Source organism: Rhinolophus sinicus, chromosome 3 (assembly GCF_057876585.1).
Source record: "Rhinolophus sinicus isolate RSI-liver-muscle chromosome 3, RSI-T2T, whole genome shotgun sequence".
NCBI lineage: Eukaryota > Metazoa > Chordata > Mammalia > Chiroptera > Rhinolophidae > Rhinolophus > Rhinolophus sinicus.
This window is the reverse complement of record NC_142503.1, coordinates 49,360,532-49,373,149: the sequence shown is the minus strand read 5'-3', so window position 1 is coordinate 49,373,149 and position 12,618 is coordinate 49,360,532. Positions and strand designations below refer to the sequence as shown.

General features: G+C 42.4%; 1 pseudogene; it reads right to left on the bottom strand.

Moving 5' to 3' along the window:
• Positions 1 to 8,860: 8,860 nt before the first annotated feature.
• LOC148758487 (ubiquitin-ribosomal protein eL40 fusion protein pseudogene) lies at positions 8,861 to 11,865 on the bottom strand (annotated as a pseudogene).
• Positions 11,866 to 12,618: the final 753 nt, after the last annotated feature.

Here is a 12,618-nt window from a genome sequence, read left to right as displayed (position 1 = left end):
GGGGAGGAACATTAGGTAAATAGAGAGAGGGCTGCTTTAGCGTGTGGTGAACCCCACGCTGTCCTGGAAAGACAGGCAGCCACCTGGAGACCTCCTGCCCCAGGCTCCGCGTAGCAGATCAGAGGTTATCACAGCACCGAGGGTTCTGGGTGAGGAGGACAAACTGAGGGAGAAGGTGCACAGCTGAGGTTTTGGAACACAAATATATTACTAGGCTATTAACTCGTTCAACAAATACTGAGCACCTACTGTGTGCCAGGAAAACAAGAAATTTCTTTTTTTGGAGTTAGTTACAAGTATAATAGCTAGGATGTGTCCTCTCATCTCCATATCTATCGACCACGCTGTTATATCTAGTTCAAGCCTCAGTGGCTCTGGCCTGAGTCCCGATTATCTCTTAACTAGGTTTCATGCCCAACCGGGCCTTTTCTCCTTTTCTTTTTTTTTTTTAAACAATCTGTACTGAGCAGGCAGGTGAGTTTTCTAAACTACCTGAACACTTTATCCCCTTTCTGGACATCTCTACGGGCTCCCCACTGCTGGCGTGGTCTGTCCTTGCGGACTCCCATGCTCAAGGGTCTCATCCTTCCAAGGGTGCCTGGGACACAGTCTTCCCTGGATCTCCACTAATTTCCTCTCTCCCGTTAAGAACCAGCTCAGGTATCAGCTCCCTTAGGAGGCATCCATCAGAGCCCACCCAGAAATACAGCATTTGAACTTTCTGTATTCAAATACTGTGAATGTATGGTAGGCGGCTGGTTTCACAGGTGATGGGAAAACTGAGCCTCAACCAGGACACCCTGAGGCAAACCAGAGGTCAGCACCAGCAAGAAGCTGCTACCCCTTCTAGGCTGGAGGACAAGTTGGGAAGGTTACCAGAGCCCAGGGGCCACAACTGCCCACTGAAGCCGCACCCGGGGGCCTGTCCAGCCAGAAATGAAGTCATGGTAGAGACCCAGCTGCTTTGAAGATTTTGAAGATTCAACTCAAGGCAGAGAAGAGACGGGAGGGATACCCTGACTTTTCCCTGTCCTTCCTCCAGTCGGGCACCATTGCCTCTCAGGGGCAGAACCCACGAAGCCAGCTGACACAGTCTGCAGGGGCTCCCCGCCTGCACTTGCCCAACAGAGCAGCGCAGAGTGAGAGTGAGAGTTACGGGGCTGCCCTCCTTCCTGATGCCCTGAGGCAGAACGTCACTGTCTCTGCTCCGCTCCCTCTGATCCTATCTTTTTTATAGCCCTGATCCTCTGGGCTATGATTCGTCTGTTTACAAGTCTGTTTTCCTTAACAGACTGTGGTAAGACAATGGCCTTATTCATCTTGGTATCCTCAGCTCCTGGCATAATTCACAGTGCATAACAGTCACGTAATCTTGGTTGGGTATCTACTGAAAGGAAACTCCTGGGGTCACCTCTAGCTAGCACTCCTTTTCCGTCTCCCTGTTTCATTTGCCTGCCTCCACTGTCTGAACTCTCAGCACCGAAGGATAAACAAGGAGCCCGGGTTGTTTCAACTCTCAGGGTCTGTAATCCATAGCCTTATACATATTTAAATACTCCCAACAACAAATCACAATAATTATTTATACTCAGAGCACCATCAACATATCCACCTTCTACCTTCCCATAGCTACATGAAAATTATCCATGGAAATGCTCCCAAATCTCAGGATTATCTTCCCTCTACCACCCAAGAAGTTTCTAGGCCACCTCTCCCTGTGTGAATCAGTGTGCTCAGGGTAAACAAACTAATTTTAAAATCAGCTTAAGCAAAACATAATTAGGAAGATAAATTAGCTGCCCCCCAAATTGCATAATGAATGCCCAAGGAGAAATGATTTTTATTCTCCACCATTTTTATTCTCTGTGTAATGTTTTCTCTTCCATCATTGCAGATGGTAGGGAAGTGCCAGAGAACTTACCTTCTGAGCTTGATTATCTGTGGAATGATCACCAAAGGGGGAAATGGACTGCTTTTGTTTTTGTTTTTCTTATCTTGAATTTATAACACCAGCTTAGAGGTATAGCAAGGGGGAATACGGGAAAGACCCCTGTAATTATAATCAGACAATCAGGGCTCAACTCTTGGTTCTGATTTCTTGCTACAAACATGAGCAAGTTAGGTAACCTCTGCGAAATCAGTTTTTTCACATGTGAAATGAGGACGATGCTAACAAGTGCCTCAGGGACAATGACAGCACACACATGCTTACTATCTGGTTCTAAGCACTTCATATGAATGAATTCCTTCAGTATTTACTATGACTTCATGAGTTACCATTAATTTTACACACAAGGAAAGGGGCACAGAGAAATTGAGTAACATGCTCAAACAGTTGTAAAAATTGAGTGCGACTTTATACATTGAAATTATTAAGTAATTGTCTGAAACAGTGTCGGTGTTCAATTAATATTTTTCCTTTGCAGTCCCCCTCCTCCTGCCAAATTAATCTTTATAGAAACTAACTTCTATTGAAGCACCTTGGCCAAGAGGCCTGGATCCTTCACTCCTAGCTCTGCACTCACTGTGCTATGCGCCTCGGTTTCCTGCTGTGCAAAATGAAACATCACATATATCATCAGCTACCACCAATCAGTGGTCTATAATTAGACCTGGCCAGCAGTTACACCTTGTTACACTGCATAATGTTTACATTTTTAAAGAGCAGTTGTCAATGTTTAAAAATCAGATCTCTGTCTCTGTCTCTCTCTGTCTTTCTGTCTCTGTCTCTCTCTGTCTCTCTCTGTCTCTCTCTGTCTCTCTGTCTCTCTCTCTGTCTCTCTCTCTCTCTCTCTCTCTCTCTCTCTGTCTCTCTCTCACACACACACACACACACACACTCACACACACACACACACACACACACACACACACACACACGTATTCACAGATTTTAGGCTTTTCTTGAGAAATGGGCCCATCTAGCCACACGGGCTCTCATTCACACAAGTCAACATTCACCTCAAGTTGAGTGTGGCCATCTCCTTTTACGAGCAACAAATATTTCCCAGTTTTCTCTAGTTCCCATTTCTCATAGCTTCATGAAAACACATGAGCCTACAACCTCTGGACTCAACGATCATTAAGGTCTCTCCCTTCTACCATGAAGAGTCCATGATTCCTTGACATCTGAAAACATTTCCCAGGGGAATTATCCACTGTAGGGCACCACAGATTTTCACTGAATGTTGGTGTCACATAGGATGACCAATTCATCCCAGTTTGACTAGGACTTTTTCCCCCTTTTAGACTGAAAGCCCCACATCCCAGGAAATTCCTTGGTTCCTGGCCAATCAGGTTGGTCACCCTATGTCTCACAAGAACACCTTCTACAGCGGCCCCTCCCATCTGGGAAATGAGGATGCTATATTGAATCCTCATGCTCCAGAGTCTCCTCGGGAAACTCTGCACTGCTAGGAGAGCATATCTAGTATCCCCCAGCATGTATTTATGGGGGTGCTAGGGTGGGCTGAATGAGAAGGCCTACACCTGGTCATATGACTGGTTCTCCTGATGGGGTTCTGTATGACATTAGGTAGGTCACTCATTCTCTGGGCCTCTCTGCTCTGCCACTCATTCAACAGATATTTATTAAATGCCTTCCATGTGCCAAGCACCATTCTAGGCACTGAGAATAAGCAAGTGCAAGGTCCTTGCCCTTAAGAAAACTCATATTTGGAAGAGGAAACAGACTGTGAATCACGTAAACAACATCTGATCGAATTTCAGGTGGTGACAATGCCACAAAGAAACCATTGGCTGTAGGGAAAAAAGCAAACTCCACGGGCCCACAGGGGCCATCAGCAATTCTGGAGGGTGCCGAGGAGGGTCAAAAATGAGTCACGATTCTACTTGGCATCCTGTTTTGGGCAATATGAAATTCTTAACTTTTGGAACTTTTGATTTGAGGGATATATGTAACAATTTAATTTCTCAATTACAAAATATTTCTCAGTGAAAAACAGCTTTATGGCTGTAATCCATATCAATATCAAATCTCATACAGATGGACTGGAAATTTATGAAGTCAAATCAACCCAAGTAACAGCACGAGGGTTGAGAAAAGAGAGAGGCCAAGTTTATTAGTAAATCTGACATTTTATTAAACAAAGTGCAGCTGGAGTAAAGAGCTAAAGCCAAAAGCAGAAAAATGAATGAATAAATACATAAATGAATAGACTGTATAATAGCTGCCTCCCTCCCCACAAAAGAGCTGTAAACTGCCTCAATAAAGAAACTAACCACTTTATAACAAATTAAAGAAGAGAAACTACTATAGTATGTCATTCATTCACTCATTCATTACATAACACTGTTATTAAAAATAAGAAGATGATAGTTGGTAAGTTCAACATGTTTGTATTTAAAATAGCCCTATTTTATTTTTCTGATTATAAAATAATAAATTGCTTTATATAATTTTGAAGCTTAAAACAAGTAATAAAAGGCATCCTTTAAGCCAGAATTCCTCAATCTTGGCACTGACATTTTGGGATGGGTACCTATTTGTCCTGGGGGCAATGGGGGCATTTGTCGTGGGGGCAGTCCCCCATGTGTGAATGGGTAGCAGTATCCCTGGCCTCTGCCCATTATATGCCACAGCATCCCCCACCTCCCACCCCACTTGCTGACACCAAAAGTGACTCCAGGTGCAGCAAATACCTCTGGGGGACAAAATCGCCTCAGAATGAAAACTGCTGCTTTAAGCAACTCACTTTGCTCACACATTAGGAGGCTCAGAAGTAAAGGCCTAGGAGAGACCCCCTGTTCCTCCAGGCAAATAAACAGGAGATTTCCTTCTGGAAGAGCCCTTGCATTCCCCTTCCCCTCCTTGATGCCCACACACCCGCCCTCCAGAGAAAGGCAGTGCTGTCCCAAGAGGACAGGGGAAGGGGTGGGGACGGAAGGCTTGGGCTCTGCTCAGGGGATCAGCGAGCTTCTGGAGCTTACACTGTGTGCGTCATGGCTGCTGATCCAGGCCATGCCCCAGACCTGCACTCCTCCCAGTGAGCTTTGCTAACAAGCCTGGGAGAGAAGCTTCCCGTGTGCGCGGCTTACACACCCACATGTAAATCCAGCAGTCTGTGGCTGCTCTAAGCCCGGCAGATTAAAATTGTGTCTGTCCTTCACGAGCACTGTTCCGAATGAGTCTCCAAAGCTGGGAGCAGAGCAGCCAGCCTGTCTGTGTCCTGCTCTAAGGACTTTACAAAGAGTCCATGGCGCACAACCTAACCCAAGACAGAACCAATACACCCAGCTGGTCATTCCCCCCCAGCTTTGGCCAGTTCTTCAGAGCAAACAGTTGTATAGAAGCAAACATTTTCCATTAATACAAAATGTTCATGTGAGCCCAAGTCAACTACTGCATTTGTAGGTACCTGTGAACCTGGATGCTTGGAACTAAAGGGAAATTAGTCTTGTGTGTTACCCCTCAGCGACTCAGATTCAGTGGTCCCCGTCCACAGAAGGGAGAGCTGGATGAAGAGGGAGAGGGTGAGGGAACCCAGGTTCTACTTTTTGTCATTCATTTCATAAACATTTGTTGAGTCTCTATGACATGCCCAACGCTATGCTCTATGCCTGGGGAGAACTTAGCTTTAGATGGAGCCTTTCCGGGTTCACAAAATCAAAAGTTTCCAGAACCGGATAGTAACGTAAATGAGGGAGCCATGTTTATGCCACGCCACAGCTCCAGCTGCTTGTTTCCATAATGGCCTACAAGGCAATTTTGCTAGACCTTCTGACTTTTCAAGAGAAAACAGGATTTTTATGTCATCTTTTAATTTTTAAGGAGAGGCTGAAACTTTAAAACAAAAACAAAAATATCCCAGCATGGACAAAACCAATCCAATTGCGAAGCCTTCAAACTATAACTTCTGCTTTAGAGACAGGGAGGCGTAGTGGTTAAGCATTCCCTTCTTAGGGAATGCCAATTATGTAACAATCTCCAAATCTCTGGGGCTTAATCCAATGTATGTTCATTTATTACTCATGTCCAAGTCCAATGTGGTCAACACATAGGGTGCTCTATTCCATCCATGGATCCATGCACCTTCTATCTGGCTCTGCCACCCCCCAGGATCTTCCCAGAATCCTATACTGGGTTCTCTGCTTTGAGCTAACTATGGGAGAGAGACAAGGGAAGGGAAGGGAAGGGGAGGGGAGGACAAACGAGGGGAGGGGAGAAAAGGGAAGAGTGAGATTGAGAAAATATCAGGTGTATCACATCTGTCCATTCCCATTAGCCAGAACCTTGTCACAAGGCCCCAATCTAATTGTCAAGTTCAGACATGAAGTGTTCCTCTGCATTCAGGAACATCTAGACAATCTCTGCAATACTCTGCATTCATATAAACACAATTCTGTGGGTTCAGAATGTCTACCTATTATTGGTCCCAGTCTTGCCCTTCAGTGCAACACACACAGGACAACAGGAAGATACGCAAGCGTGGAGGCTGGTAGGCTTAGAGTTGAATCTCAGTTCTAATTCTTGCTAACTTTGGACCTTGGGCAAACTCTTTAAACTCTCTGTGCCTCAGTTTATTCATTTCAAAAATAAAGATAGTTATTACCTCCCTGGGCTGTTGCAAGGATGGAATAAAATAATGTATGTGTTAGCACATGGCATAATGTCTAGTACAGAGACTAGAAGACACTCAATGCCAGTGTCTCCCCTGGTCTTCTATACGAATGCCTTCCAGGTATTTAAAGACGACTAGGATTACTTCTGTAAGTTTTCTCTTCTCCCAGTTTCCTCGGCTACGTTCATTGTTTTTATATGATGTCATTGCCAGCCCCCTTCCTCTCGTGATCGTTGTTCCACGGTCATACCCCAGTTTGTCTTAGTTTAGGTTTCTCTGAAAGCAGACCCTGAGACAGGACTTGGGTTTAGATCATTTTGGGGGGAAGTTGATCTTAGGAAATAGTAGTGAAGTTAAAGGGGGAAGGGTGAAAAGTTAATAAATGAGTAAGTTCCAGCTGTGGGCAACTGGAGTTCAATCCCATAGGGGCTCTGAGGAACCATGCAGAAGGCACCTTAGAATTGTCCCACAGTCCATGTCCTGCAGGATGGGAAAGCTAGGCCATTTCTCCCTGAAATCCTGCCTTCATTGGTTCAGGGCTGCCTCCAACTGAGGGGTGTTAACTGCCTTGAAAGTACAGGCTGTGCCTGCATGTAGCTCAGCAGGCTTTCCAGACTTGAAGCAAAGCGAGAGACACTGCTGTGAGCTGGTGTGGATGCCGGCAAAGTGCAGGGCCGTGTCCACCACAGCCACACTGAAATCTAGTGGCTGAAGGATGGGCTCAGTACATCACAAGCTCCGCTACGATGCCTCTTGCAAAAATGTCTGAAAGAATCCACCCCACATGTTCATAACGGTTGTGTCTGGCCATAGGAATTATACTCATATGGTTATTTTGTCTTTTCAGGTTTTTTTTGTTTCCTCAAGGAATATGTGATGGCCAGGAATAAACACTATGACCCAAGAGAGGGTCTGACCAGGGCAGGATGGAAGATAGTTCATTAAAACCAAACTGAGGATAAAAGAAGCAAAACTGGTTATATTCATAGATGACATTATCCCATGCATAGAAAATCCCAAGGAATCCACATACAAAATGACTAAAACTAATAAATGAGTTTAGCAAGGTTGCAGGATACAAGATTAATATTCAAAAGTCAACTGTATTTCCATAGTAGCAATGACAAATCCGAAAATGAAATTAAAAAAAAAAAAAGTCTATTCACAAAGCCTAAACAAAATAAAATACTTAGGAATAAATGTAATAAAAGTGCACTTTTACACTAAAAATTATAAAACATTACTTAAAGAAATTAATGAATATTTAAATAAATGGAGAAACAGTCCCATTTATGGATTGGAAGACTCAACATTGTCAAGATGGAAATTCTCCCCAAATTGATCTATATACTCAACACAATCCCTATCAAAATCCTATCAGGCTTTTTTGGTAGAAATTGACACACTGATCCTAAAATTTATATGGCAATGAAAAATACAGTCAAAAGAATTTTTTGGGGAAAAAAAAACAGAATGAAGTTGGAAGATTTATATTACTTGATTTGAAAATTTACTATAAAGTCACACGAATCAATACAGTGTGGTATTGGTGTAAGGACAGACATATAGATCAATGGATGAGGACTGAGAGTCCAGATATAAACCTTTGCATTATAGTCAATTAATTTTTGACAAAGGTGCCAAAATAATTCAATGGGGGAACAGACAGTCTTTTTTCAGCAAATGGTGCCAGGACTGTTACATACCCACATGGAAAAACATGAACTTAGGTCCTTATCTCACATCATATCTAAATAACGAACTGGATTCTCTTTTAGTTTTTCTGACTCCTGGGCCAGGTGTATGTGCTTTGCTCCATGATGAAAAACCTCAGCTTCTGTAAGCACCCTTGTCAACAAGGTCAAAAACAACAAGAAGAAACACAGGTTCCAATCTGTCCCTGTGGGGTCCTGGCTCCTGTTCATGGGATACTAGCCTGCTGTGATCTTTCCTTCCTGCCTACCTGCCTGTGGACTTCAAAGGTTTGTCTGGGATCAGATTTGCTTCCAAGTTCAGGTAGAGCATTCAGTTTCTTGCAGGTTGTGAGGCTGAGGACTTCATTTTCTTGCTGACTATTAGGTGGAGGCTGCTTTCAGCTCCTTGCTGCATGGTCTTTTCCATATGGCAGCTCACAATATGGCAGCTTGCTCCTTCAAAGCCAGCAAGGGAGAGAGGGTCTCCTAACAAGATGGATTGCAGCCTTATGTAATGTAATCATGAACATATAACCATATATATATATATATATATATATATATATATATATATATATATATATACCATTGCCTTTGCCAAATTCTACTGGTTAGAAGCACATCACAGGTCTCATTCATACACAAGAGGAGATCACACAAGGGTTGAAACCAGGAGGTGGGGAATGTAAGGGCTACCCCAAAGGCTGTCCATCACAGTCTACCTTCTTGTCCCCAATGATCTCTGTCCCTTTCACATGAAAAATACATTTACTCCCTCCCAAGTTCCCCCCAAGAACCTCATATCATTATGACATCTGCTCAAAGTCTAGAATCTCATCATCTAAATCAGGTCCAGGTATGGATGAGCCTTCTTGGGTATAGTTACTCTCAATCTATTAAAAGAAAGACACACTATCAAACACACCCAGCATACAATGGAGGAGCAGGTATAGTAAAATAGTTATAGACATCCCATTTAGGGGAACGGGGGAGATAAAAGGGGACGGAGAAGAGAAAAGGTAAAAAGGGGTTACCACTCAAAGGAAATAGATATACAAGTCCAAGAAGCCCAGAGAGTCCCAAACAAGAGGAATCCAAAGAGACCCACACCAAAACACATCATAATTAAAATACCGAAGTTTAAAGAAAAAGACAGAACCTTAAAAGCAGCATACGCAGTTAGTTACTTTCAAGGGAGCTCCCATAAGATTGTCAGCTGATTTCTCAACAGAAACTTTGCAGGCCAGAAGGAACTGGCACAAAATATTCAAAATGATGAAAAGCAAGGACCTGCAACCGAGATTACTCTACCCAGCAAGGTTATGATTTAGAATCAAAGAACAGAGAAAGCACTTTCCAGACAAGAAAAAGCTAAAGGAGTTCATCACCACCAAACCAGTATTACAAAAAAGTGTTAAAGGGACTTCTTTAAGAAGAAGAACAAAGATTTTTAAAAAATGCAAATAATAGAATGGCAGTAACTACGTGCCTATTAATAATTACTTTAAATGTAAATAGATTAAATGCTCCAATCAAAGGACATAGGGTGGCTGAATGAATAAGAAAACAAGACCCTTCCACATGCTGCCTACAAGAGACTCAATTCAGATCAAAAGACACACACAGACTGAAAGTAAAGAGCTGGAAAAAGATATTTCATGCAAATAAAAATGAAAAAAGAAAGTTGGGGTAGCAATACTTATACCAGACAAAATAGACTTTAGAACAAAGGCTATAACAAGAGACAAAGAAGTACCCATCAATTCCACTTCTGGGTATTTATCTGAAGAAACCCCAACACTGATTCAAAAAGACATGTGCATCCTTCTGTTCAATGCAGCATTATTTACAATAGCCAAGATAAGGAGGCAACCTAAGCACCCATTGATAGAAGAATGGACAAAGAAGAAGTGATACATAGGAGTTTATACAATGGAATATTACTCAGCCATCAAAAGAATGAAATCTTGCCATTTGTGACAACATGGATGGACCTAGATGGTACTACGCTAGAGAAATAAGTCAGACAGAGAAAGACAAATACTATATGATTTCACTTATATGTGGAATCTGAAAAACAAAATAAACAAAACAGAAACAGACTCATAAATACAGAGAACAAAACTGATGGTTACTAGATTGAAGAAGGGTTGGGGATGCATGAAAAGGGGGAAGAGATAAAGATGTGCAAACTGCCAGTTATAAAACCAGTCACAGGGATGTAATATACAGCATAGGGAATATAGTCAATAATATTGTAATAACTATGTATGGTGTCCGATGAATAATAGACTTATCAGGGTGATCACTTTGTAAATTATATAAATGTTGAATCACTATGTTGAACACCTGAAACTAATATTGCATGTCAACTGTAATTGAAAAAAATATATATATATACATATATACATATATACATATATATGTTTTCCACAAACGAAAAACTTTATCGAGGCCCAGAACCAAGGGGTTTGCCCTGCATGTCGAGGAGGTGGTGCAGGGGCCATATTTGACCTTTTTCTTGGGGCGTAGGTTGTTGGTGTGGCCATGCTTCTTGCGGCAGTTGACAGCACAGGGATGCAGGCAGGCATAACACTTGAGCAGATCATCTTATCGCCATTGTCCTTCTGGGCAAGTTGGTGGAAGGAGCGCTCGATGATGCTGCCCCACAGGTGAGGCACCAAGTGCAGGGTGGACCCTTTCTGGCTGTTAGAGTCTAAGCGAGTGTGGCCATCCTCCAGCTGGTCGCCTGCAAAAACCAGATGCTGCTGGTCCCGTGGGATGCCCTCCTTGTCTTGGATTAGAGCTTTGACGTTCTCCATGGTGTCACTGAGCTCGACCTCCAGGGTGATGGTCTTGCCCCTCAGGGTCTTCCCAAAGATCTGCATCTCTGCATCTGCTGGGGAGGCTGCTCGGCTGCCTCATTGAAGAGAAAGACCATAAAATATTATTTTTTTAAAAATGCCCCCAAAAGGCGGGGGGTTGGGGAGGTGGAAGATTACCACTAGAAAGTAAATTCAGCCTTGCAAACTTCTGCCAGAGTTCCTGGATTAGATTCCAAGGCCTGGGAATAATCCAGGTATAATGAATAATGAAAGGTACACACGTTTGCAGCTGAGTAGTTTTATCATCCTGTTTCCTGCCAGTAGAATTTGGGAGATCCAACAGCCTCCTTTCATTTTGTATTCTCTCTGTCTCTTTCAGTTTAAGTTGGTAGTGCTTTCGCTGAAATCAATTTCATAAATACTCTGTGGGTCTCCTGTCAATTTCCCCGTTACACATAAGCAACACCTACAGTTCTCCTTGAGACAGGCGCTCCTTTACCTCGGACAAAAATGCTGAGATGGCTAAAGGACAACTCAGTTAAACTTCCAAAAGGCCTTATTTGAGAAGTTGTATGAGACACATCCTTCATCTCTGGAGAGGGCCCTTTGTGTGACTGAATACTATTCTGATCTTTTGATCTTCTTGAGGTTTTAACAAAAGTTTGTACAATCACCATTTGGCTTTTTCTCTATGCCAGGGCTTATCTCTATGCCACATGCTCGAAAGTCATTTCTTAATTTTAACAGCTTTTGCCATCTGGAGAGACGAAGGATTTTCAAAATCATCAAACACTAGTTCCTTTTTCAAAGTTCTTCCTTCAGTTTATCTCTCTCCTCTTGCATTTGATTATATGCAGCCAGTGGCATCTTCAACACTTTTACTTGGAAATCCTAGCGAGATATCCACGTTCATCACTTGTTCTCCTTTACACAGAATTGTAGGAGACAATTTTGCTAACCTTTCTGTTACTACCTAACAAGTAACCCTCTTCCTCCAGTTTCTAATAACATGTTTCTTATGTCCTTTTTGAGCCCTCACTGGCAGCATCCTCCAAGTTTGAATTTCTAAACAGTTTGTTCAAAGTAAATTAGGCTTTCTCTGTCATGCTCCTCAAAATTCTTCCAGCCTCCGACCAGTTCCAGTCACTCCCAGTGTTTTAGATGTGTGTTATAGCAACACTCCACTTTCAGAGACCAATATAGAACCTTGTACTGATTAGTTTAATTGATTAGGTCTACTAGAATTTTAAATACATGGGAAGGTTTTGTATGTTTATAAGCAATTTCAAGACCCAACTTGAACTATTCAGAGATGACATTTTTTGCTTTTGAGTTTGAGAATATTACTATATCACAAAGAAGGTAAGGAAATATGTATTTTTTAAATACTGTATTTTTTCTCTCAAGAGAGTATGAGAATATGCATAAAAGTAATAAAGGAGAAATAAATTTAAGTATATAAGTAACTTACAACAGTTTAAGTTTAAAATAGTAAGTGTTGCAATCATTTTGACGATT